A 27298-nucleotide genomic window follows, 5' to 3' on the forward strand; every position below is an offset into this window, starting at 1 on the left:
ATACGGGTCTCTGTAGAGCATAAACGCCAAGTGTGTCTAGTGGACTCAGAACACACGCACTTCATCACTGGCTGCTGCTCCTCCTCGAAGAAACTCAACTGCCAATTGCAGGCTAACTTTTGATTTTAAATACAGCCACTCATAAATCCTTAAACTCTTTGCAAATGTTTGTTTTTACAAATGAAAATTAAAACAAAAACATGTAGTGTCAAAGGCATTGGGTCAATTTTGTTTTGCTTTGTTAACGTTAGAAAACTTATTTATTATTGAGTATTTGGACCTATTTCTACTTGGGGTTTTGTTGTTGTTGTTGTTTGGTTGGTTGTTTTTTTTTACATTTTCTACTCGAGATCGTTTTATTTTGATTTAGCAAATCCAGTTGCCATTGCTTTATGTATGCTCTTTTACAAATGATAAAATAAACTTGAAAAATACCTGTAGTGGTCACGTATTCTATTTCAGTAAAACATTAAAAATAATTTGTGACTTTGAAGAAATGAGATTATGGGATTTGCTGTCTTGAAGAATATTGAAAGCCTAGTGCCTTCAAGTAGCATCGGATACACCAGTAAATTGTGAGATCAAATGTGCCCAGCTTTGCAGCATGGTTTGCCTCTGGTGTGGCTAGGATCTTCTAGTCTTCTTACCCCTCAAGTCAACAAACTCTGGGAGAAGGTGGCGACTTCGGTCTCCAGGGCTCTGGTCTTCGCTGGTTAATATCATTGAGATTACCTATTTATTCTCACAAAAATTAGCTGAAAACTTTTCAGGTGTACAAAACAGCCCAAGTTCTCTGGGGGGAGGGATACCTACAGGAAGGAAAAAGGACAGTGGAAAAGAACCTGAGTGGGAAAAGAGGTTGGCAATCACTGGCTCAACAATTAGAGGCTAGAAGTGTGGCGGTTGCTTTAATATTGCTAAGTGCCAATCAAGTTTTTCTTTTCACACTCACGTCTTCCAACACAGAACTCACATTTGCCTCTATTTCCCCTCCAGAATAAACTAGCCAAGTACATTCTACAGTCAGCTGCAGAAACTTAAGTGAACTATTACACTCATTCTAGGTTTCCACATGGGGTAGAGTCTATTCTGGGGTTTCAAGGTCAGAGATTTGCGGAAAACTGTGTAGAGAGTAGAAATTGGAACTTTTACAATGCATTTGACTGGCTAATTTAGGTGTGGCGCTATTCATTAAACTAAAACGTCTAGGATACTCTGTCAGGTCAAGATCGCTGAATTTGAAGAGTGGGCTAAAGCGAATTCATTGTCTTCGTTACAAAACAAATTGAGGGGGCCCCAGAAAATGAGAGGAGGTTAGTCTGCTGGTTCTCGTATCCTGCTCTCCTCACCTTGGTTCATGGAAAGCTCCAGAGCCTGCAGCTGTAGAAAAAGCACTGCCCCAAGAAGTTCGGGTTCTCTTCCATTGTGGAAGAATCGCAGAACTCAGGGTATGGTGACTTTCAGTGGAAGCCTGTCCAGGGAAGTTGAGTTCTGCCAGCCAGCTCACTGGGAGGAGTGGATGGTGGCTCCTGACACTTTCCAGGGACAGGAAAAATGCACCTGACCTTAGATAACCTTTTGTACCTACTAAGATAAGCATCAGGAATCTTTGTTCTGCTGGAGGGGGGGAGGAAGAAAAAACAAACAAAAAACCAAGCAATTGCTTTTGACACATTTCTATTTCTCTCTTAATACACAAACCAGATTTAACAAAAAAAAAAAAAAAAAAAAAAAAAAAAAAAAAAAAAAACAGACAAGCATGCTGTGGACTAAGAACACCAACTCTCACGAGTTTCATAGTTATTTGACTTGCTGTGGTCTTTCCTGGGGCGGGTGTGGTGTTGGCAGGGGCATGGTGGTTAGTATTCCCTTACATGCTAGATATATGAGAAAGAGGAAAAAAAAGTGTTTTTCCTCCCAAAGAAAATAACCAACTTTTAAAACCACCCATGTACACTTTGTATCATCCAACAAGGAAAAAGATCTCATCAGTGTTATTTTCGTGGACTCTGAGAAAATAGAAAAGGCACAGGAAGCATCTCCCTTCACAGAGCTTTTTATAGGTAATAAAAGTGCAGCGAATGACCCAGTCAGAAAATACCAATCAACATCCACAGCTACACCTCTATGTTTATGGTCACCAGATCAGGGATCCCACACATTTCTTCTTCAACAAAATGAATGGTTTGTCTAAAGGTCCAGATGGGTTACTGCTGCTACAGTGAGCAGAACTTCGACCTCAACTCTTCAAGTAAGAAAATCCTGTTGGATTCTTCTCAGGAGGGAAATTTACCAGAATATCAAACTTCAGTTCTATATTATGTTGATTGAAAAGCAGCAAAAAATTCTTCTATCTCATCCAGATGAGAACAAAATCAGACTATTTTGTGGCAAATTGAGTGCTTGGAGTTCAAATTAGAGCTTTAACCTCTTCTTCTTCTTCTTCTTCTTCTTCTTCTTCTTCTTCTTCTTTCTCTTTTTCCCTTTTCTTTCTTCATTTTCCTCCTTCCTTTCTTTTTTCTTTCTTTTTTTTTAATGCTGGCATTTCTTTGAAAGAGATCCACTCCAAGGTCCGGCAATGAAGTTTGCATAACAAACGTTTGGCAGCTCCCTCTCTTACACTCCATTAACAAGCTGTAACATATAGCTGCAGGTTGCTATAATCTCATTAATATTTTGGAAACTTGAATATTGAGTATTTCTGAACGCTCATTCCCCATATGCCAGACCACTCCTGCCATGCTGACTGGTTCCTTTCTCTCCATTATTAGCAATTAGCTTCTACCTTCCAAAGTCAGATCCAAGTATCTAAGATACTAGCAAAGGCATCAACTATGTACGCAAGTTAGGCATGCTTAATATCACCCAAACAAACAAAGAGTCAGCGCTTCTTAAAGTAATGAAGATAGATAAATCGGGTTAGTTCTTTGGGACACTGCTGGTGTTTTCCAGAGTTTTCTATACTTTAAGCAGCTTGCTTTATATTCTTTCTTTGCCCTCAGCCAACCAACATTTTTATTTGTAGAGGATTTTGGCTCACCACACTTTTGGAAACTTATTTGATTTCACGGAGAGCTGAAGGAAGACTGTCTTTTTGGCAACTGGCAAGTTTAACACGTTCTTCATGGGACATTGCTAATGGCAGATCTACCAGAAAGGGAGGGGGAGTAACTTCCTCATTCTGAACCAGCAGGAGACCAGGGCTTTCATGAGGTCTTTCTATTGATTACAGAGATTTAAAACTGAGCCAAAAAGTTATAATTTTACGAAAGTGTGTAACATAAATCTGTGCTAACTTAAAAGTTCGAGAAAAAGATGATCTGCTTCATCTGATCTGTTGCAAACTCCAGTGAGGGACCTGGGAAAAGAAAGGACCTTTGCCAGCTACAATCTAGACTTGTCGATTGCAGTTTAGGAAATCAGCACTTGCTGATGAGAGGCGAAGACCGCGGACAAGGACAGGTGGTAGCTGAAACGTTTGCAGTTCTTTTCTTGAGAAAGGGTAGTACACAGGGGAGGGAGGAGCTAATATAAAACCGTGAGTACTTTTCGACTAGTGTGACCACCAGGCCTAGCGGCTTCCCAGACAGGGAATCATCCCTTCGCATTTAGGCTCCTAACTGGAAAAGGCTAAGAGAGTGGAGAATGGGTTAAATCCTAGGACGCAGGGGAGAGGCAGGGGAGGAGAGAAGTCGGGGGAAGATAAAGGAAAGGACAGGAACCAAGAAGCGTGGGGGTAGTTTGCCGTAATGTGAGTGTTTCTTAATTAGAGAGCGGCTGACAATAGAGAGGCTGGCAGAGACTCCTGGCCCCGGTGCGGAGCGTCTGGAGCGGAGCACGCGCTGTCAGCTGGTGAGCGCACTCGCTTTCAGGCCGCTCCCCGGGGAGCTGCGCGGCCACATTTAACACCGTCCTCACCCTCCCCAGCCTCCTCAACCTCTGCCTCCCGGTGGTAGACAGCCTTGCTCGGCCCCCCACCGGCAGAGTTTACAGAAGCCAGAGCCTCTCGCCGCCCCCCGCACTCGCCCGGGCCCCTCTGGTCCCCAGCTGCGCAGCGGGAGCCGCCACTGCCCAGTGCACCTCCCCGCAACCGCCCCGCCAGAAAAGGAGCTTGCTGAATCCAGGGCCGAGCAAAGCCGAGGGGAGGGGATGGGGGCCGCAGCAGCAGCGGGAGAGCGCGGGGGGCTGTGGCACCTGAAGCAGTGAACCAGCAAGGAGCAGGAAGCCGGAGCATCCCGAGCGAGTGGGGGACCAGAAGCGCTCCCCGCCAGCCTCCTGGCATAGAGCTCCACTGGCTTGAAGATCCAGTGTCCTTTCTGCCCCCAAGATATGATTTCCTCACTCTGTGCTACTCTCAACCGTTTTAAAAATACTGTTACTATCCCGAGTTTAAAGGCGAATAGAAAAGACCTTGGTCCACGGATGGAGCCTTTCACTTGTCAGTCACACGACGCTCATTTGTCTCTCCTTTGCTTTTAAAGAAGACCGAGGGCACACAGATTTTAGGTCCCTCAACATCCAGGGTCAGCTCTGCCTTTTTTTTTGGGGGGGTGGGTCCCAAACAAATTGGAATTCTGTGCCAAATGTCTAAGGAGGCAAGACTCCTTCTACAAGTTCACACTTTCCCCAAGCCCAGAGGTTCCTCCACCTGAAGGCGGACCTAAACACTCCCAAGTGAAAGTTTGGAGTCACTTTAAAAGCTGCGATTCTGACTTGCAGTCAAGAGGTCTGATGAAGGAAGCTACAAGCTCTGTCTGAGCTGCAGAAGCCACCCGGTGCCTTTCCTCTTCTGGGGTACTGGCTGCTAGTTTGGGTCTTGTAGAAAGTCTTCCCGAGCTAGCCCAATGTCCTGCCCCCACCCCCACCCCAACTCTTGGAGCTCGAGTGTTGTTGGGGGAGGAGTTAGGATGAGGAGGGAACCTGGATTCCCCAGGCCCCACCTGACACAGCAATTACGGAGCAAGCATCATTTTTTGTGTTTTAGGAGACATCCGAAAGCACAGGGCCCTAGCTGTCATGGCAGGTCGTTTCTTTCTTTTTTTTTCAGTAATGGCAGCAGTTTCAGAAAACTAGCTAGCAGACAAGATCCCCCCACCCCACCCCCAACTCCCTGAAATGTTTTTCTAACACAAGACACATAGTGGGGGGGGGGGGGGTTGGGGGGGGAGAGGAAGTAACTTTAATCTGCATTTCCAGGTTCCTGTGGTGAATCATAGACAAGTGAGGCAGACAGCTCCTAGAACACAGATGTAATCCAGTCTCCAATGGACTCCTTGACATTGCCTGTTTAAATGGACCTGAGCCATAAAGTTCCTCTTTATCTCATTTACACTTTTTAGTATGCCCCTACCCCAAAGTGAGAAACAAACAACCCGGCTTCTTGGTCTCAAAGCTTTGTTGTTTTCCAGCTATGGGGTTTGGGCAATGTGTCTGCCCAGTGATGGCAGCTGCCTCCAGAGGATAGGAGCACTGATACAGGGTATACAAAGCACTCACCTCTGGACTATCGGACATAAGAGGGTTAGGTGAGGGAGGCTAAACTCATAATTATGAGTGCTTGTAAAAGCAAGGAATAAAAATTTGCTCAGGCTAAACAAACTCTGAGATGGGCAGATAGGTGAGGTAGGGTTACCAGGAAGTCCTTGGCTTAAATGGGTAGACTAAGATTCCATTGCTTTGTGATGATTACGGTCAGAACACAGAGTCATCAGTGTTGATGGAAGATTAACCAGTATGATAACTGACAAAATGGCCCTTTGTGTTGCTAATGGTAATCAGAAAATACACAGAAGACTAGTCTTAATAAAAGGTGACTGTCAAGGAAACTGTCATTTTCTTTGATGACTGGTTCTTCTACTTGAGCAACTGTTTCTTAAGCATGTTCCTCTACTTCCTCCTCTTCTCTTCCATGAGTGGAATTCAGAAGATAGCAATATAGCAAGGGAAGCAGGCACTGTGAGAGATACGTGTGCACACGCGTGCTCGCACGCACGCACGCACGCACGCGTGCACATACACACAAATAGAGTAGACCTTTTTCATTTTGGAATACTTTAGAATTTAATGAGAATCCCAGAACAAACAATGAAAAGTTTTAGCCCTTAGGTCATACTAGTATATATAGACATCTGTCAGCCTTCAGACTATTTCATTTGCTGTTCCATATTGACCCAACACGTACACTTTATTGCTTCCTTTGAAAATAGTCAGATTTTGAGTGTCTTGAAACCAGTAGATCAGCCTTCAGAAATCAACCACGGACCCAATTGCTTCCATCTGAACTTAGGAATAGTTACATTTTGTTCCTTATGAATTCATTAATATAGTACATTAGTAGTTTCATATCATCAGAAAGAACAGGTTCTAGAAGAGACTAAGTGGGCAGATGTCATAGGTCTGTTCTTGGTCTAGCTTTAGTGTTTTTTCTATCACATTCTCCTGCCTCAAGGTCCTGTTTTGACCCAAATCCTTTATAGCTGCTCCTTCCAGTCTGACTCAGTCTGTAGACGATGTAGATCCCTGAACTCTTCAATTATACCTTTGCTCCTAAGTGCTATAAAGTACTCTTTAGGGCTAGTAATGGAACCATCCTTTTTCATTTGATAGACTTGAGGGCACACTTGTTAGAGTAATTTTCCTTTAAATTTATATCTTTGCTCCTCTCATATGACAGATACTGGATATAATGGAGTCTTGTTTTGTTTTGTTTTTTGAGATAGGTTTTCTCTGTGTGGTTTTGGTGCTTGTCCTGGATCTCACTCTGTAGACCAGGCTGGCCTTGAACTCACAGAGATCTACCTGGCTCTGCCTCCTGAGTGCTGGGATTAATGGTGAGTACAACCTCCGCCCGGCTAGAATAGATTCTTATTCTATATTGAAATCCATGTTTTACCTCTAGAAAAAAAAGTATCCAATTCTAAACAAACAGCGTATGAAATTAGAAAATGAGGCCAATGCAGAGAACAAGTGACCATGAGGTACCCAGCCCCCGCTGATACATCTACAACACAACTTCTACACTGTAGACTCTGGGAACACTTCAAAAAGGAGGGTGGAAAAAGTGTAAGAGCCAGATGACCAGGAAGTTTTCTTCAACATTGTGTCTTCTTATATAACAGGGAAGGTACACCCATAAATTCTCAACAACCTGATGCTTAAACAAGACCTGAACAATGACACAAATTGACATGCCTGTGTAGATGAGGGAGATCTCATGAGTATCACACCTTGATGAAAAGCTACAAGCATTTCATAACTGCTGGGTGAGGGAGAATTAATCTTCCCTAAGTGGTTAGCCCTAAAATCATATACATACAAGCAACATTAAGTGAATTCAGCAGATTGTTTTATATGTTTATTCATTTATACATGTATATAATAATAATAATAATAATAATAATAATGAAGGAAAAAAGATCATAAATTTGAAAGAGAGGGAGACATAGGAAGGGCTAGAGAAAGGAGGGGGAGAAATGATGTAAATACAGCATAGATACACAAAATTTAAAAAATAAATTTAGTAATAAAAAGAATATGTGATAGAATATCATGAACGTAATGACCTGAGCACAAATTATTTTCCAAAACTGTTGCCCATTTAAGCATGGGGGAGGGCAGGGATGGTAGGAAAATAGGGTTGTAAAGCTTGATGTTTCTCTTGGAAGAAAATGTGAATTTACCTGCTACATTTGTAGCTGTGGATTTATTCAGTGATAACATGCATTTTTTATTGGCTTGGTTATCTGAGTTATTGGCTTTTTCCTTTCACCATCCCTGCAAGTGAACAGTCACCATTGTCTTGGTATTTCTTTGTTCCAAAAGTTCGGTTCTTTGCCTGTCATGAGTCAATTCTCCCTTCGTCTTTTTCTTCTTCTTTTTTTTTTTTTTTTTTTTTTGGTTTTTTCGAGACAGGGTTTCTCTGTGTAGCTTTGTGCCTTTCCTGGAACTCACTTGGTAGTCCAGGCTGGCCTTGAACTCACAGAGATCCACCTGGCTCTGCCTCCCGAGTGCTGGGATTAAAGGCGTGCGCCACCACCGCCCGGCCCATTTCTCCCTTCTATACTACCACTGGTGGTTGGATTAAGACAGTTCTTGATTTGCTTGTGATTTAGATACTTTCAAGGAGGGCGTACAGTGCTGAGCTGAAAATATTTGAAAAGGGAATTGTACTTCTGACCAGGCTGCAGGCAGCTGCCTAGGCTGAATTTCAGGCTCAGAGCATCAGATCTAGACGTCTACCTACAGGGTAGTTGCCCCCCCACCCTTCTCCTTCCGCCCACAGTGGACAGCTCCTCACAGTGTAATTTGAAGCCTTACAGAATTCACACTGCTTGGTGGCCAGTCCTGAATCATGGTACTGTACCAGCTCCCTGCTTAAACACTGCTCTCACTATATTATGACCTCTCGATGTCTTCTGCTTCTAGGGGGACAAAATATGAAGCTGTGATGTAAGCTCTTTTCTATTCAGCTAAAATCCCAGAGGGTTTGTTGTAGTCCAGAACAGCACTTCCCAGCAGTTTCTGAAGTGTATCTCTTCTTATCCTCCATCACATCTATTGCTCAGTAGAGAAAGGAGGAGTCACCTAGAACAAGGGTGTTGGATTTGGTTCCATGATCTCTGCTGTGTCGTATACCCTATGCTATCCAGTTGCTCTGAGAGCAAGAATGGGAAGGCATGACTACTCAGTTGGAAGTGCTTCTTTGGGTTTCTAGAGGAGAAGCAGGTGGGGACCATTTGGGAGAGTCTCTGATGCCCTTTCCAGAGACTGTGATACGAATGTAATATGTATATAATGAATATAATGATGTATATAATATGAATGTAATATGTATATAATGGTGTATATAATATGAATGTAATATGTATATAATGAACATAATAATGTATACAATGAATATAATAAGTATGTAATATGTATGTGAGGAGCCTGCCTTCCTTGCCACTGGGGAATAAAGAAAGAAGTTTATCTAGACCCCATCTTCTTCCAGGCGCTGCCCCACCCCAGTCTCTAATCTAGTGAAGAGTCAATCTCCCTCAAAGCCCTCCTTCTTAGCCTTTCTCTCCCTTTTTTTCTAAGCACTTCATGATACAAACTTGTCGTGTTCATACTTTGATTTGTGATCTGCTTTCAAAGGGCCAGCTCCTTGAGATGAGAAACCCCTGCCTTAATTGACCAGCCTAGGCTGGTCAATATATTCAAGGCCTGTCCTGAACATGTTTACAGAAGCTGTGATTCCATCAGCCCTTCCTTCTTCATTTCAGCCATCTCATCTAAAATAGGGGGAGAGGGACCCATCCCGGGCCCCAAATCATTTAAAACTCCCAGCCCTCAGGGGAAAATAAATTTTGGTTTAAAGAGCCCCTTTTCACTTTGTGAGGAGTCTTTCTCTCTGTACAGCTTGTATAGCCAGCCCTTCCTTCCCCTTAGCTTTTAGTCATTTTGTTACCTGCTGCTGCCTGCTGTGTCTGAGACCTTCCCCCTGCCTTTTAGTTCATTAACTGGGGTAGAAAACAAACCCTATGAAGATACCTAGATGGCAGCAGGATCCTGCTGTCTCAGCCTCCCAAATTCTAGGATTGTGTATGTTCAGGTACCACACACTGTCTTCAGCAGTTGGCTCTCTGCAGTGGACCCACACTTGGTACAATGCCTGCCTCACCAGGCTAGCAGCTCTAGCCTGTCTTCCTTTGAGTTTTCTTGCCACACGTGTCCCCTGACTGTGCTTACTAGTGCCTTCTTCTCTCCAGGCCTTCTAGACTTAATCAGCTTTTTATTCATCATCGTCTAAGCGCTGCCATTCCCATCATTTCCCACTAGTCCTCAGCCACTCGTGGGCTCTTCCCCACTCCTGTATCTTAGTGTCCTTCTATTGCTTTTCCTTGACACGGGTTTGAGTTTCTGTTTGTTCCCTGCCTTGTCTTGTCTTCACCTCTTCAGGTTCCGTTCCTCAGGTCTTTCCTTCCCTGTTGGCCCCCACAGTCCAGGCGGGACCTGAATGGTCTCTCACTGCTAGGCTAGCTAGCCCTTGCTTCTGGCAAGGGCAAACTATTGCCTGGCAGAGTTGTGGATTACTGCAGCGCCTCCCCAAGCAGCCGGGCAGGACTGGAGAGGTGAGGAGGGCAGCTCCCGTTGGAAACCAGTCTCCTGTCATTGTGAGGCGAAGGCTCTTTCTCTATTCTTTCTTCCCTCCCTCCACTCCTCTGACAAAGATACCCAGAATCCGTATACTTTAGCTTTCGAGGCTTAATCTCAGAGAATCAGCTGGCGATCCTCAGGTCAGCATGGGCCCATCTGTTTGATCAAGCGTTACAGGTCTCTACTTCTTTGCGGTTAGAATTCCTCCCGGGATAGGCACTGCTATAGTAACCTTCATTCAATGTTCATCTATGGATTGCTGGCATCAGAGCTCACCAATGTGTCCTTCCTCGGATTCCAGAGCCAGTCTGCCAGAATACCTCTTCCATGCTCACCTTGGCTGCAGCCCAAAGAACATGCTGCTGCTCCACCACCGGCCACTAAGATATTATTAGCTCCTCTGGATGCTACTCTGAGACAGTTCTCAGTATTTTCTGTTTCTTTCTTCACACATGCTGTCAATGGCCCACTTTCTTTTCTCATCTAAAGAACAAGCAGATTGCCCCCAAAGATACTATCTTGAATCAATGAAATAATTTTAGCCCATGTACCTGTAAACTAGGTTTGTAGGACTTTACGAAGAACAATAGAGGATATGACATAAAGGAACCGTGCCTTTGAGCCTGCCCAGGAAACTGATCCCTCCACTGGGCCCTCCTGAATTTTTCAGCAGTCAACTAATTCATCCCTACCTGACAGTGTCATCATCATTTTCTGCCTCTCACACAGCCGAGGCTTCAAATGGTCTCATCACTTGCTCTGAAAGTTAAACCACGGAGGAGTAAGGGATTCAATTAAAGTTTGGAGAAGGGAACAATTGCTACTGTAATGTTTGCAGAAGAGGAAGAGCTGTGCCTGGGCACTCTCCTACCTTCCCAATGTGTGCTCAAGTCTAGAGGTATTCACCAGGACAGCTGGCAAATAGAGGGTTAATCATTACAGGAAATAGTAGATCATATCTCTTCAGTTTGGTTTATACTGAAGTGCAGTAAAGATTTATGCTTCAGGAAAGGATGGAACTGTTATTTTCAGAGTGTGGTTGGCTCCATTGATCCATTTTCGAGGAGGTAGAGACACGTCACAAAACATCTTTACCTCTCACTGCAAACAAGCTGAATTTGGAGATTTTTTTTCCCTGCCACAAGGACCATCTCAGGCTACATGGAAACTTCTTGGGCTTCTAAAAGAAGCTAGTATCAAGCCATGTGTGGCATCCAACATCTGTAATCCCAGCATGAGGGAGGCTGAGGCAAGAGATGTCCAGTTTCAGGCAGCCTTGGCTACATGGTGAGATGTCTCGAAAAAGTAAAACAAAAATTGTACCTGAGCCTTATGAGAATATTAGAATATAGCAATATTTTTTTAAAGAGAAAATTCTTTATTAAATAAGGCAACATTATTTGGCTAAATGGATGTCTTATTTCTTGTGATATTTTCCAAACTAGGGTTTCCTTTTCTACTATTTCTACTTACTGGTCATCACAGTGCTGAGCTACTCATACCTTGCAGGATGCTCATTTCTTCCTCATATTTGTGGAAAAACAATTCATGGACATTGATAAGGATACACGTGTCCTAACTCTGTGTACATGGCTGGCATTGAGTTTTCCAGTTACCAGGAAAGCAAGGTTGAAAGAGTGTTCTGTCACCAGCCAGTTGACAAAAACTGCATTCATGGAGGCTCTGATATGAAGCAGCATCTGAAGCTGCATGCAGTTCGATCCTGTGATGATTAACTCACTTCCCACTAGTATCTCATGGAGGCTCATTATCTACTGTCAATATTTTTATAGCCTAAGGCAAAGCCCTGCTTACTTCCTCCTACAAGGGAGGTGACAGGGTTTTTTTTTTTCCCTCTCTTTCTTTTTTATTTTAAGTAGATAAATATGTGCTCTACAAATAAATTTGGTGGAGGTCAGAAGGGAGGGAAGAGAGCCTAGCAGCTGCTGCTTTCAGACTCATTGTATAGTTAATAATTTCTCTAGATAGTTTTACAGGGTGTAGACTGGATGAAACTGGGACACCTGAAAGATCCAGGTCTGAAAACTTTTTCACGAGTTGTTCATGCACCAAGTCCTCAGTTAGAAATCTCCCATGGAAATTTGCCTCGAAAAACACAGAAGAATTTGAATATTATCTTCACAGTCAAGAGAGTGGGGATTTATAACATAAAACTGTCATAGATAGTAATTGTGAATTCAGTTTTTACAGTTTATCTAAACAAAACATAGCAATTAAATCATACTATTATATTTTGTGTGTGTATTGGTTCATATGTCCACAGGTGAGTGTGCATGTCTGTCACCGTGCTTGGGGAAGCTGGAGGTCAGCCTTGATTGTCATTTCTCAGGCATCAGCCATCTTGCTGTTTGAGACTGGGTGTCCCACTGGCCTGGGGCTCACCTGTTAGGTTTGGCTGGCTAGCCAGTGAGCCCTAGGGATCAGCCTACAGTGCTGGCCTTCTTAAAACCCAAGTTCTGAGGAGCCAGGTCCTCATGCTTGAATGGCAAGAACTTTACAACTGAGCCACCTCTCTAGCTCCTCGGTGTACTTCTAAAAGAGATTGATTCATTCTGAGCAATCTTTAGCTCATGGATACACTGATCAAGCAAATGAAAAAGAAAACCACAGAAGTGGGAAACACACAATGTGATGAATCAGCATGTCTAAACATAAATTATAGTGCATAGTATTCATCCTTGAAAGTTTCTACATTGAAAGCATGTCTGTCAAGAGTTAGAGATTCTTTCTGAGTTGACAGTAATATTCTTTTACAAAAACAGCAGGGGCAAGAGATGATGGAAACTGCACCTATCATGTTTGAAGAAGACTTGAGTTCAATCCTCAGCACGATAGATAAATAAATAAGTAAAGCGGTAGATAACAAGTCATCAATTCTGATTTCATTCCCAGTTTTCTCACTGTGTCTGTAGAGCAAAGACTTCAGTTCCTTTGAGCCTCTTTAATTATCTATAAAAGAATGAGAAATAAATAAATCTGAACTCCTATCTCATGGGGTTGTTGTGTAGGTCAGGTATAACATAGCACTTAAGAATTATGTCAGCATTTATGCATCAGTCAGATTAAACCAGGTTTTGCTCTAATAACAAACAAGAGCAAAATATCAGGAACCTGAGTAACAAAGGTTTATTTCCTTTTCCAACTGGAACTTAGCTGTAATTACATACTGACCTAGAATGGCATAGCAGACACATGACCTCTTCTCAAATGCAAAATGAAAGAAAAAATTTTAGCTACTTGCAGTTAAGGCACATCACTTTTGCTCACAATAGTGACCAAAACTACTCACTAGGTCTCTTTCCAATAAAAAGAGGCCAGGACAATCCTAACATAACAATATCAAAAACAGGACTATAAGTAACGCTAATGACCTTAACAATTGGGGGGGAGGTTGGTTAACAACAAAATAAAATAAAATATGATTCATAAAAAATGTACTGGAAATTAAGGCAGACACACTTGAAGACAAAAATCATCCTCCCCTTGTGTGATTTAACTTTCAGAAGTAAACTTACTTTACGGTCTTTAAATTAAAGGCTATGGGTATTCCTTAGAAATACAGAAAGCATTGGCCCAGAAATTCTTAAGATGAAGCTTGTCACTTCACTTGTTTGGTTCAGGTCCTAATTTTCATACAGAAGTATAGAACCATTTTTTATAAAACATGCTAGAAGCAACAACAATTAGCAACTAATTTTTCTTTCTGTGCTCTTAAGGAGTGAAACCAGCGACAGATATGTGTTGTGTATACCATTAACAGATAACCCAGTCATTTCCAAGGTGAGTCAGGTATGATGAGTGCAAAACATTGAGGAAAGGTACAGGGAAAAGGGCATTCCCTTTTGTAAATGGATGTTTCTCTGTCCTGACTGCCTCGTCCCAAATAACTGACACCCAGTGGTTGAATATGAATTATAAATGCTTGGCCAATAGCTCAGGCTTATTACTAACTAGCTCCTATATCTTAAGTTAATCCGTATTTCTATTTATGCTTTCCCACATGGCTGCACTTTTATTAGCATAGCATGTTCATCTCCTGCTCCCTCTGTATCTGACTGGCAACTCCTGACTTCTCCCTTCTCCTTCCCATCATCCTTAGTTTGGTTGTCCCACTTATACTTCCTGCCTGGCTACTGGCCAATCAGCATTTTATTAAACCAATTCAAATGACAAACCTTTACAATATACAAGAAGATTATTCCACAGCAATGCCCCCATTTTGTCTAATTAAAAAGGAAGGTTTTAACTTGGATATAGTAAGATTATATACAACCAAAACAGTTGTAAGAATGACTGTTACAATATCCAGTCTATCTGTATTTGACAAAATCAGAGAAAACATTTAATTATCCATCCTATCTTGGTGAGTCCAAAGTTTTATATCTAATTTACCCTTTCATTATAACTAAGAAAAATTCTATCTATGACTATCTAGTCTTCAACTCCATCAAAGACTCCACAAGGATGAAATGTTACCTAATGACTGGGACATCAGGCTTCCGGGACAGTCACCCAAAATTTCTCTGCAACATTGAGTCATCCATCTTTGGTGTACAGGCCTAGCATATCTGACAGACTTTCCTATGAAGCTGGGAATTTTGAAAGACTGTCCTACCTTGTTTGGGCAAAGTTGAGCAGTTGCCTTTTTTGTTTCCTACTGGTCCAGTTTGCACAGTAACTGTCCGCAATTGAGGCAAAAGAAGTTTCTTTGCCCACATGGCTAGCTTTTGCCATAAAGAAAACAAACTCCATATGGAGTTTCTTCAATGTCCATTATTGTCTCTAAAGTAATTGGTGCTGCCAAGAGCAGATGTGTCTCATTTGTTGAGAAAAGTCTAAGTTATTAAAACATTTTACATGCCATATTCTGTAGGTCTTTGAAGTGCTTGAAAATTGCCTATCTATCTGAAATATATCTCTATATGACCTTGAAAACATACCTAACATGACTATAAATTTGCTATTATAAATGACTATTAATCTGTATTTTTAATTATATATTACATTTTTAAATGAGCTGCATAAACATAATACTGTAAACAAGAGTAGAAATGTACATACAGAATAACAAAATTAACCTTAAATTTGTATCAATGAACTAAAATCCTTACCAATGTAACATGTGTAAGATTAATATTTGTTTTTTGGATTAAAGTAGATTCAATAATCTACCCTTTTATCCTATAATTTCTATATACTCTATATACTCTCTTATTCTTTTCAGAACAAGATCCTTGAATCTAATCTCCTTTGTTCAGCTTTTTTTCCTGATCATATCCCTAACAACTTGTAACTAACTCCCCTAAATGATGACAAACATTCATAATTTATTCTTGGGAATGTGGGTATAGTTCTCTAGACTACTTCCTGCTGATTGGGGCACTGGTAATCTTTAGGGGGTCCTGAAAAAATTTAGAACAATATTAAGTCTTGGCTGGAGTAGTCTGTGAGGCTGCATCACCTCAGCCAGCATTCTTAAGCTATTCTGGATGCAGAACTCAGAGGAAACTGCAACAGAGGTGCTCTGAAATGTTGGATCATCTGGGCCATCCATTTCCATCAGAGATTTTTCAAGGGGTCTTCCTCAATCAAATATCATTTTTCTTAACTGAGAATGAATCCATAGCCTCTCATTTCCTGTGGAAATAAAAGTAGAACCTCTTTCCCAAAATATCTTCCAACTTAAATTTTGAAGTCAATATATTTTAAAAATAGATAGGTAGGTTTAATCTAGCAGCTTTCATAATCAAATGTCTCTCAGCAGTTATCATTAGTATTAAAAAATTTAACGACAACACAATAACGTACAATATCCAGATGCTCTCTATTTTCCATCTTTACATGGCTTATTATATTTTTTATTACTCTATTTCTTTTTTAAGAACTTTCTCTACCCTTTTTCTTTTTTCTCCCAAGCCTACATATATTTTTAAACACATTGTGACCTGTTTAGAGGCTCTTTTTGTCTGAATCTGTCCTTACTGCACACTTGTAACCTTTTCTATCTACACAAGCAAGAAAATTGTTGTGTAACTCAGATCATGGCTTGTTGGTGCTGGTTCCTCCCCCTCAGTTCCCTGAGAGGCTAATCTCATGGTGGTTGAGGTACGTTTATCACCAGTACTGAATAGCATGCTGCTGGCTGCTCATAAACACCATATGTGTTTGGTAGCAGGGCCTCTTAAAAGAGCTGCCCTTTTTTACCTCTAGCACTGAGCCAAAAAGCTGTCCCTTAAAGGAGCCCTGTTTCTGCTCACCACCAGCAAACAGAGTCCACCTGAGAAAAGGCAGCTACCAAAAAGCCATGCTTGACTCCATTCTTGTATGTCTAGAATTCTTTTTTAAGCCGTGTCAGATTTATGTGGAAATTTCAACTACACATTGGAACACCATATGTAAACAGACAGTTCCCTCCCACCTGCCAGTTCCTGAATACCAGGCAGCTGCTTCCCAAATTATCACTCAGAGGCTTATATTGATTATAAATGCTCAGCCAATAGCTCAGGCTTATTACTAACTAGCTCTTATATTTTAAGTTAGCCCATATTTCTATTTATTTTTATTAGCATATTCATCTCCTGCTCCCTCTGTGTCTGGCTGGTGACTCCTAACTCCACCCTTCTCCTTCCTGTCATCCTTAGTTTGATTGCTCTGCCTATATTTCCTGTTGGCTACTGGCCAATCATCATTGTCTTAAACCAATTCAAGTAAAAAATCTTTACAGTGTACAAGAAGATTATTCTACAGCACCCTTTCCTCAGATTTGGACAGCTAAGAGAAGTAGCCCAGAAGTGAGGGTTGTCTCTGTCACTACACCAACAGAACTTGCCTAAGAGGAGGAACACAGCAGGACGCAAAACAGGCAGAAAGGTGTGTGTGCATGCACGTGTATTCTGGTTCTGTCATTCATTTCATGCTCTCTGAATTCAGCATTCGGAGAATTAGTTACCTCCTTCAGCTTCCTAACTGTTTGTGCCAACAAGTTTCTTCCACTTATTTCTTGCTCTTGTTTTTGTTTATTTGTGTTTTTGGTTTTCCATTTGTTTGTTTTGAGACAGAGTCTCTCTCACTCTGAAGCCCTGGTGAGTCTCAAATCACCACATAGTCCTGACTTGCCTCAACTGTGTAGCAGTCCTCCTGCCATGACTCAAATGCTGGAGTTACAAATTGAGTCATCACTTCCAATTTAAATACTTTCAATTTTGTTTTGTAACCAATTCTATCTGTACAAATAAAGTTTCCTCTGTACTTGATGTTCTTCATATTATTCATTACCTTTATTTTGTAATGCTACAGATTGAAACCAGGCCTCTGAATAAGCTTAATAGCACTCTCCCACTGAGCAATATTTCCAGTCTTCATCCTTCATTCAATTTCTGTAAGCCATCTTGGCCTGAGTCTCTGCCAAATAAATTTAATGGTGTCCTGATCAACACAGAAGTGGATGGTGTTTATTGTGATCCAACCCATGGCTGAAAGTATGAGAATCTCAAATTATGTCCTAAGAATAAAATGCAATTTAGAATCAGAATACATAATGTATTAGCACATCCATTGTTTGCATTATATGATTTTCTCTACTATTTGGATCAGTTTGGTAAAATGAATATTTAGTTCCATTTCTTTATTTTGCTTAAGGCTTGTGGTAGTTTGAATATAATTTGTATTTTTTTTGTACAAATTTGTATGACCCCCATAATCTCATAGGGAGTGGCACCATTAGGAGGTGTGGCTTTGTTGGAGTGGGTGTGCCACTGTGGGGTGGGCTTTGAGGTTTCCTATGCTCAGGATACTGCCCACTGTCTCAGTTAACTTCCTGTTGCCAGCTACTCCTCTAGCACTATTTCTGCCTTCATGCCACCATGTTCCCATCATGATGATAAAGGACTAAACCTCTGAAACCTTAGGCAAGCCCCAATTAAATGTTTTCCTTTAGAAGAGCTGCCATGGTCATGGTGTCTCTTCACAGCAATAGAAAGCCTAACTAAGACAAGACTCCATCAAGGTGGCTATTTGGACAATGGCATTAAGTAACAAGTGTGGCAGCCAGCATCCTTATTTAACATCTGTAGGAAAGACTATTTTCTATAAAGAAAAATACTTTAAAAATTATATACAATGTTTGTAACTGTATTTATTGATTCATTTAGCAATGTTTCCAAAGTTTTTGTTTGTTTATTGAGGCAGAATCCTAGTATATAACCACACTGGTCTCAAATCATAATCCTCCTACTTCTGCCTAATGAGCTCAGAGATTACAGGCAAATACCTCCACATTTAGCTCTGCTTTTCTGTTAGCTATTCAGAAACACTCAGCCAATATTGTGTTAAATACTAAACTGGAGAAAGCTTCTGAATAAATTGGAAAATCCCCACAATCAAATGAAAGCACAGCTCACCACAACATTTGGGATACAACCTGGGCAGTTCCAGGAGGAAGACATAGCTACCAGAGCTTAGAGCAGAAATTCAGAGAGATCTCAAGTAAATACCTTATCAGAGAGACAAGAACAAACCACACACAAAAGCAGTAGGTGACTACGAATCTTAAGTGTCAGGGCAGAAATTCCTGAAATGGAAATTAAAGAACAGAAGACAATTGACCAAAGATTTGATTCAAGGAAAAACCATACAAGATTGACAAAGCCCTAGCCAAACTAACTGAGAGAGAAAGAGACAGAGGGAGAGAGACACAGACACAGAGAGATAGACAGAGAAAGACAAAGGCAGAGAGAACACAATAAACAAAATTAGAGGTGAAATGGGACATGCTCCAGTGAATCACAATGAAATCCAGAGGATCATTAGAGAATATTCTGAAAATCTGTTTTCTAAAAACCTGGAAAATCTAAAAGAAATGGAGAAGTTTCTAGACACATGTGACCTACTAAAGTTAAACTAAGAAACTATGAAAGGATTGAAACTGTAATAAAAAGCCCTCTATTAAATAAAAATCGAGGACCATAGGGTTATAGCTAAATTCTATTAAACCTTTAAGAAAAACAGTGCTCCTCCAACTGTTCCATCAAACATAAAGGGAGGGGACACTTCCACACTCATGATATGAAGCCAGCATTACTCTCATACCAAAACAGGAAAAGTACACCAATAATAAATAAATAAATAAATAAATAAATAAATAAATAAATAAATAAATAAAGCAAAACCCCTTATGGATCAATTTCCCTCATAATTACAGTTGCAAAAAAACTCAAGAAAAAAAAGTGTTCATTTGCATATATTTACATGAAGCACATGTGTGCCTGGTGATTGCAGAGGTCAGAGGAGGGTTTCAGATCTTCTGGAACTGCAGTTACAGTTGTGAGCCACCATGTGGACCTTCTGCAAGGGCAGCAAGTACTCTTAACCATGGAACCATCTCTCTAAAATCAAGAATGAGACAAAAGTACTAGGATGATTTGAATGAGAATGACACTCAGAGGCTAATATATTTGACTGTTTGGTCCCCAGCTGGTGAAACTGTTTGAGAATTAGGAGGTGTGGCTTTGTTGAAGTAGGTGTGTGACTAGGGGGTGGGCTGTTAGGCTTAAAAAGCCCAGACCACTCCCTCTCTGCCTCCTATCTATGAATCAGGATGTAAGCTTCCAGGTAGTGCTCCAGTGCCATGCCTGCCTGCTTGCTGCCATTCTCCCTGGCATTATGATCATGAACTCTAACCTTCTGTAACAATGCGAGCCAATAAACTCTTTCTTTTTTAAGTTTCCTTGGTCATGGTGTCTCTCCACAGCAATAGAAAAGTAAGTAAGACAGGTACCCACGCTTATTCAATAGAATGCTCATGGTCTTAGCTAGCAGTATCTCGGCAATAGATTAAAAAAAAAATAGAGTGCTACAAACAGGAAAAAGAGAAATCACAGTATCCCTTTCTGTAGATGACATGACTCTACATTTAAAAAACCATAATGACTCCGACAGAATACTCTTTCAGATTTGATAAACATTTTCAGCCACGTGACAATATATAAAATCAATGAACAAAAGCCTTTCTATATCCCAGTAATGGATTTGTTACCAAAGAAATCAGGAAAATAATCTCATTCACAAGAGTTTCAAAAACTTAAAATATTGAGGAATACATTTAATGGAGACAGTGAAAGAACTCTACAGTGAGACCTTGACATTGAGAACTCTACAATGAAAACTCTATGGTGAAAACGCTACAATGACAACTGTAAGTCGCTGGGGAAAACTGAAGATGTTATGACATGGAAAGAATTCATTTGATCATTGGTTGACAGAATTAGTGATTGTATAAACTGTCGGTTATGTTAGCAAAAGTGATCTACAGATCTGGTGAAATGCATATAAAATATTTTTTTCTAAGAAGAAATTGGTCTAGAAAATGTATCCTCAATTCAATAGGACTTAGCTTTTGAAAAACTACTCGAGGGGAAGGGACATGTTATCATTTAATCTTCTTTTAAGCATAAACTTTTGTGGGTTTGTTCTTTTAAAAACATTTTACTAATTCTTTGATAATTTCATATAATGTATTTTGATTATACTCACTGTCTCCTCCAACTTCTAGATACAGCCTCCTTCCTGCTCATTCAACTTTGTGTTTTCGCTTTTTGTAAACCATTAAGTCAAATTTTCACTGCCCATATACTTTAGGATGTATGGCCATCTGCTGGAGCATAGTCAGCCCATCACGAATTACAACCTTAAAGAAAACTGACTCTTCCTCTCCCCGCAGCTGTCAGTAATCACGAGCTCCTCCATTAGAGGCAGAACCCCATGTGAACCCCTTCCCGTGTTGGAATTTTATCTGTCTTGAACTTGTGCAATGTCTTGTGAATGCTGTAACATCTCCTGTGAGGTCATGTGTGCAACTGTACTGTTTTTCCCCCAAAACACTGTTAATCATCTGCTGCACAAAGAAGCTTTTCTGATGAGAGTTGAGAGATGCCCTATAACCCTTTATACAACTGCGTTCTGTCTACTCCTCCCTTGGGAGTACCCCCACCTCCATGCCATGGTACATTATCAATCTCCTGACCTCTACGAGTATTTCAAGTAAAACATATATATCTGAACATTGAAAACTAATAAGCACAAATGAGAGGAAACATAATACATTTGTCTAGGTCTGGGTTACTTAACAAAGAATAATTTATTTCCACCACCATCAATTTACTTGTGAATTTCATAGTTTCATTTACCTTAGCAGATGAGTAATATTTCACTGCAAAAAAGTAGCATATTTTCATTATCTATTCATCAGTTATTTTCATTATTCATTCATCAGTTATGAATATCTAGATTGTTGCAATTTTGTGGCTATTGTTAATAGAGCAGCAATGAGCAAGGATGACCAAATATTTCTACAGTAGGATATAGAGTCCTTTGGGTGTGATCCTAAGAATGGTATAGCAGGACCAGTGGTAGGTCTGGTCTTTTCAGCAAATCTCCACAGTGGATGCACCAGTTTGTGCTCTCGCCAGGTGTGAATAAGTGTTTCTCATTTCCTGCATCCACACCAGCATGTGTAGTCATTGGTTTTCAGGTCTTGTCCATTCAGACTGGGGTAAGATGCAGTCTCAAAGTAGTTTTAATTCACATTTCCATCATGATTGAGTATATTGAACAGTTTTTCTCAGCCATTTGTATTTCTTTCTTTGTATGATTGCCATTTATAGAGACAATAGTTGTTGATTTTAGTATGTAGGAATTTTATGGTGGAGTCTCTAATGTTTAGTATTATATTATCTGCAAGTAAGGATACTTTAAATTCTTCCTTTCTTATTTGTATCTCATTTTAACCCTTCACTTGTCTTATTGCTTTAGAAGTGAAATCATACACTATGTACTACAGGAGGCAAGAGAGTGTGTCCTCTTCCTAACTATATGTAAATGTTTATAGTTTTTCTCTATTTAGCATGCTGTAAGTTATGTATATTATGTTGAGATTTGTCTCCTGTATCCCTAGAATCTCTAGAACTTTGTCAAGAAAGGAGGCTGGATTTTTCTCAAAGACCTTTTCTGCATCTAATGAGATGATCATCTAGTTTCTGTCCTGGAGTCTATTTATAGACAATATTTATTGATTTACATGTATAGAACCATCCCTGCATCTCTGGAATAAAGTCAACTGGGTCATGGGTGGATAACTTTTTGTGCTCTTTTTAAAGAGTTAATTTCAGTGGTGGTTGTGAAGAAAGTTCTGCAGGATGCTGAGAAGAAAATGTATTCTTTAGTGTTTGGAAAAAATGTTCTGAACATATCTGTTGGGTTTGCTGGACTTAGATATCACTTATCTCCAGAATTTCTCTGCTTAGCTTTTTTCTAGAAGATTTACCTATTGGTGAGAGTGGGGTATAGAAGTCAGTCATTATCACTGTGCTGTGATTAATCTGACTAATAAAGTGGCTTATAGGCATGTATTCATATCTCCTTTGAGTTTCTTGAAAATATTTATTATTCCTATTTTGAAATCATTGTCTTGTAGACTATTGTGGTGGTATTGTGTTCCCTAAATAAATGCTACCCATAGACCATACAATTAATAAATGAACTAATAAATTGAATAGAGAGTTCTCAAAGGAATAAATACAAATGAAAGACTATTCAACACCCATACCCATCACTGAAGTTCCATGTCACTCTGTTCTCAATGGCTATCATCAAGAAAATAAATACTAATTACTAGGGAAATATGGGTAAAGAGGAGCCCTTATATACTGTTGGTGGGAACGCATATTGGTACAGCCAATTGAAAGCCAGTATAGAAGTTCTTTAAAAACATAAAAGTAAAATACCATATGATCTAATTGTACTATTCCTGGATGAACACAGAAAGGATTGTAAGTTGGCATGTCATAGAAATGCTAGGACATCTATGTCTGTTGCTGAACTACAGCCAAGATGTTTGCCAACAGATGAATGGATGAAGAAAATGTAGTACAGAAACACAACTGAAATTTAATAAGGTACAAGATGAAATTAAGACATTTTCAAGGAAAAAGACAGTAACCTAGCAGTCACTGTTAAGTAAAATAACCCAAACTCAGAACAACAAATATGTCTTCTCTCCTGTGTGAAATATCAGTCTACATTCATATCTACATAGACATGAATGTATAAGACATGAAAGTAAGTAGGGGATTATGAGAGAAAAAAGAAACCTATGGGTGAGGAGGGGTAAATAAGAAATGGTAATGTAGTAGATGTGACATGGATGGAGAGAGAAAGACTATTTGGTGGGAGGAAGGGGGCCAATAAGATGAGAGGAGGGGGGAATGAGGGAGGGCCATACAGGACTCCTGAGGTCAAAATAGAATGGCACATTCATGGGAATATCTCAGTGCAACCCATTACTTTGTATACTAACTGAAAATAAAATAAGAAAACAAGAAAAAGGGAAGATGTGGCTGTGTTTATTTTAAAGAATAAATAAAACATCTCTGATTTTCTAGGTAGTAAAAAGATAGGTCAATGTCTTCATGGTTTCTGTATTCAATTAAGAAAGAAATATAATAAAATATATGTTAAGACGATTGTTAATAATTAAAGTAAGATATTAAAAGCATATATTTTTTAAGAAGAATGGAAATTTTATTTTACATGGCCAAGGAAAGCTTTGCTGGGGTACCTTTGGAGAAATGTCCGGGGAAGTGATGAAGTTCAACTAATTCTCTAGGTATCCAGGGGAAGTTAATATAAGACATATGTTGAATTTTGTACAGAGGTAGAAATAATGGATTCAATGGATCAAGTAAAAAGCTTCCAGGAAAGCCTCATGAGTAGGGCCAATCAACTAGGGGACACAATATCTGAGCTTGAAGACAAGGTGAAGGAATTAGGACATTCAAGCTAGCACAAAGACAAAATAAAAAGAAAGCACAGGTAGTATTTTCAAGATATACCAGACCAAATTTAACAATCAGGAATAAATGCAGACCAATTTCATTCTGAAAGTGAAGAAAAAAAAAAAAAGCAGTAGCAGAAAGTTACCTAAAATCAGGCAAAGAAATTGCCAATACTGACACAGTGGGCATGCATGGACCCAAATATATAAGCTCAGACGAAAAGCTTTCCTTAATATATTACAATTAAGCTGTTAGATATATAGGGCAAAGAAAGAGTATTGAAAATGGCAAGAAAGAAATACCAAGTTACATATAAAGACAGGCTATTAGAATAACCCTAGAGCTTCAACAGAAACTTTAAAAGCCAAAAGAGCTTGGAATGGTTTATTTCAAGTTCTGAAAGACAACTGTCAATCCAGATTTCACAACACCATCTGTCATAACAGGAGAAATAAAAATGTATTACAATTAAGTTACAACTAATATAGGCTAAAAGAATTCCTAACTACTAACTCAGCTTTACAAAACATACTCCAAAGAATCTTCCAGACTGAAGAAAAAGACAAATGCATCCATAAAATCACAGCAAAGAATAAATTATGGAGAAATGCCGGGCTCAGTGGACCCCAGCGGAAGCCAGCTAGGCAGAAATGCCCTGCTTACAGGGATGCAGTGGGCCCCCGGGCAGGCGCCACCATGAGGAAGGAACAGGTGATGGAGAAATCGGAATGATAGAGGAGCGGTATGCATTCTGGAGAGAGGCAGAAATGGTGACATGACAGCGGTGATGGGCGGGAGAGAGGGTTTGGTTGAAGGTGGATCGAGTTGTTGCCCAGTAGGGTCTACCAAATGGTACACAGCAGCCGGGAGCTTAGGCAGATGCAGACTCAGCCCCTGAACAAGCTGCCTGGCCATGGATTCACCCTAGCTCTGGGCAATGATGAAGGCCAAAGATGAGGAATAGTCCAAATAGTTTCTAGACTGGATCTTCTCGAAGGACCACAGTGTTCCAGGACACCACTGAGGGCCATATGTGGGTCAGTGGCCCAGATGTGGCTGGCATTGGGTTGATGTCCAAGGACTATGTTATCACATAACAACATGCCAATGTTCATGGCCTGTACTGTTGCCTGAATCCATGTTTATGTCCATGGCTATGATGCCCCAGGGGAGCACACTTATATGAGTGACGTGTTGCCAACTGAGATCACGGTGGTGTCTGGGTCCAGGCTACTGCCAAGAGCCATGTCTGGGTCTGTCAGAGGTCCTGCTACAGCTGGGACCCGAGCTGATATTCATGGCCCTTGCTACCATGGAAAGAAAGCCAGGGATTTTCATGGTCTGTGCTGCAGTCTGAAGCTATGTTGATGTTCACGGGCCATGCTGCGGCCAGGGGCCATACTGATATGAGTGTCCTGTAAGGCCATGGTGGTGTCTGGGTCCATGTATCCACTGAGGACCATGTCTGGGTCCATGGTCTTACTGTGGCCAGGTCTGTGCTGATGTCCAAGGCCTGTATTGCCACCAAGATTGGGCAGATGTCCATGGTTTATGCTGCAGCCTGAAGCCAAGTTTACGTTCATGATCCCAGCTGTATCAGAGGACCTTGTTGGGATCCTTGGCTTTACTGCAACCGGGATCCCTGTTCTTGGTCTCTGCTGACACCAGAAACCATGTGGAAGCCCATGAGGTTCCCACAGACTGCAAAGAGCAAATAAGCTACTTTGGCAGTGATATCGATGACTTCAGGAACACAGTTGAGAAAGAGGGACATGGAAGACTTCTGTGACAACCCTACCTCCACCCCAATCAACCCCATAACAGTAACACCCTAAACAGGAAGCCGTGGAAGAAAACTCTTAAAAACTGTGATATGATGCTGAAGTGTCGCTCTCCACAATAGATGGCTTCTGTCAGGGGTGCAGGAAGGGAAGGACTCAGTTCTATTTAAGGAGCAGGCCACTGAGTTTTATATCTATATACTCCAGCGAGTATACAGGTAACACAAATTGGTCTTTTTATTTTTTACTTTTTTGCTGTGGGAGGAGGTCACAAGGACAGGGGAGGGGGTGGACAGGGAAGGACTGGGAAGGAAATGTGATAGGGGTGAAGGATGTGAAATCCCCAAAGAATCAATAAAAACTTATGTTGGAAAAAAAGTTATGGCAAAATAATGGTTAAGCAATAGGAAAACACCAAACACTATCAAATCCGCAAAATAACAGGAATGACCACACACTTTCAATAATAAAATGAAAATCAACATTAATGGTCTCAATATACTAATCAAAAGACACATACTAGTGCTTTGATTAAAAAACAGGATTCAGCCATTTGTTTCTACAAAGAAATACAACTTAACATTAAAGGCAGATACTACCTTAGGATTAAAAAATGGCAAAGGGTATTTGAAACAAACGGAATGGGAAACAAGCAACTCTCACTGTTCTAACATCTGACAAAGATTTCACAACTACTCAGAAGAGATAAGGAGCGTTGCTTTATAAAGATCAAGGGAATAGAACATAAGAGGGCATTATAATTCTAAACATAGTCACCAAACACAAGTGAACCCTATTTCACAAAAGAAATGTTACGAGATGCAGTAACACAGATTAACCCCAAAACAGTAATAGTAGGTGACTTCACTCAATTATCAACAATTGATAGGTCACTCTGGTCATTCTGGCCAATTAATCAATCAATAGACAAACAAAAATATCTGAATTGTAGATCACATAGCTTAATAGATACCTACAGAATATTCTATCCAAACACTGTGTGCAGTCTTCCCAGTAACCTATGGAACCTACTGCAAAATACATGACATTTAGGATTCAAATTTTAAACATATGAAAACAAAAATAATTCCTTGTGTTCCATGTGATAATAGTAGAAGACACCTATGGCAAGACAAACTATAAAGCCCACAGAAACCCATGGAGATTAAACAACACACTATTTAATGATGAATGAGCTTGCAAAAAAAATTAGAAAGATTTAAAAAAAAAATCTAAGAATCTAATTCAAGTTGAAGGCCAGCATACCAAAATCTATACTGACTATTGGATACTACAGAAGAGGTCATAAAAACGAAGTTGATAGCTGTAAGTGCTTACATTGAAAAAGAAATCAGAGATCCCAGAGAAACAACACATTAGTGGACCTTAGCATCTTTGAAAAACAAGAATAAGTCAAGCCCCAAATCCAAAGACAAAAAGAAGTAATTAAGATCAGGGCATCAATAGAGCAAATGGTACTGTAAATACACACACACACACACACACACACACACACACACACACACACAC

The sequence above is a fragment of the Peromyscus californicus genome, unplaced genomic scaffold (genome assembly GCF_007827085.1).
Source record: "Peromyscus californicus insignis strain IS unplaced genomic scaffold, ASM782708v3 Scaffold_6__1_contigs__length_162567912, whole genome shotgun sequence".
Taxonomy (NCBI): Eukaryota; Metazoa; Chordata; class Mammalia; order Rodentia; family Cricetidae; genus Peromyscus; species Peromyscus californicus.